We start from the raw sequence: 1652 nt of genomic DNA, 5'->3' as shown, positions 1-1652 counted from the left end.
ACACATGCACACACACACACACACACGCACAAAACACGTACGTGAACACGCTCACACAAACACACACACGCACACAAATGCTCTCTCATACACACATAACACACACAAACACGCAAACACACACACACACACACACACACACCCATATGTACAAACAATATACGTGCGTACACACAAAGCACTCGCACGCACACGAACACACAACCACACATACACACACAAACACATACCACACATACACACATACATACATACAGGATTATAGAAGAGTAATGAAAGGGGGGGGGGGGGTAATCAATAAATCTTGGCGAGCAGGGAAGTTGACTTGGGCCCTCGGATAATCATGTAGATAATATATAGCTAAATCGATCGATAACATTATTCGATTTTGACAATTCATCAGATTGCGGATAGGGTCAAATTGCACAGCGAAGCGGCATGGACTAGTCCTTGGGATCCGGGTTTATTGTACCTTATTACGTATTAAGGTTATTTGTGTGGTATCGTGGTAAAAATTAGGGGCTCGTCGAAATAATGAAGTCGAAGAAATCGTCCTTTTTTCGCCAGTTCGGCATTTTGAAGGGGGTGGGGGGTGGAGGGGAAGGGGATCTACACCTGTCATGTTGATTTGCAAGCACATTTCTTTGTAGATTTTACTGAAAAACATCGGTCAAATGCACAAAAATGTAAATTTGCAGTTTCCAAGGACTTTTAAAACTTTGGAAGTCGCCAGACTTTGGCGATCATTTTCTCGCTAATTTTACCTCTGACACTAGGCGTACCTTACCTCCTTCATTCGTAAATATCTGGACTTTTTTTTCGAAACAAGTGGGTATTTTTTCATCAAAAGCAAAGAAAATGAACAAACTTTGAGATTATGCCAATAATTCCATTAGCACCAAAACTGACAAGAGCCGGATTCAACCGTGGCGTGGCACGAAATTGTTTTTGAGCCAGTCAATAAGCTTCCTTGTTTTGAGATATCAAACATATTGCGTTTTCTTATTCACCTGCTAGGTCTATTTTGTTCATAACTGAGATCAAGAAAAGGTGCAAGCTAGGTAAAGTACTCGCCAACCATACTCCCTTTCCTTTCTTGCTAGACATTATTTGTATTATTTTGGTTGCAGTGAGCTTGTATCGGTTTGTTTTACTTTGTTTTTGCTTTGTTTATGGTGCTTTTTGCGATTAACTTTTAATTTTGTTTGTGTTTTAGGGTAAATAAAAATGTTGTTCCAAGTCTTCCAATGATGCAGGTAACCCTGATCGGTCTGTATCTTTGACAATTTAAAGGGATTTATTTTTTCTCGCGTAAAGTTGATTTTCAAAATTTTTCAGAAAGACCAACTTGTATTTCTCACGAGTCCCTCTCTGTCGTGTCATGTTACAAGACCAGTCTTCCCCTGCACATTACTCTCACGAACCGGATGTCACATTATCGCCAACGTTATTTCACAGTCATCTAAATCATTTTTTTAAGTTTTCAGAAAATTGTTTAAGAAAAAGAGAGCACTCACAGCAGAACCACAAATTGAGCACACGTTATTGTTTAAAGATGAAAAATAGGAAAGAAATAGAGAAACAGAACAAAATCATTCTGAAACATGTCCCCTTGACGTCTTTTATTCGAAGAGTAGCTGTATCTAAACCCC

Source organism: Aplysia californica, unplaced genomic scaffold (genome assembly GCF_000002075.1).
Source record: "Aplysia californica isolate F4 #8 unplaced genomic scaffold, AplCal3.0 scaffold00639, whole genome shotgun sequence".
Taxonomy (NCBI): Eukaryota; Metazoa; Mollusca; class Gastropoda; order Aplysiida; family Aplysiidae; genus Aplysia; species Aplysia californica.
The sequence above is the reverse complement of the archived record's forward strand: the minus strand, read 5'-3'. Positions refer to the sequence as shown.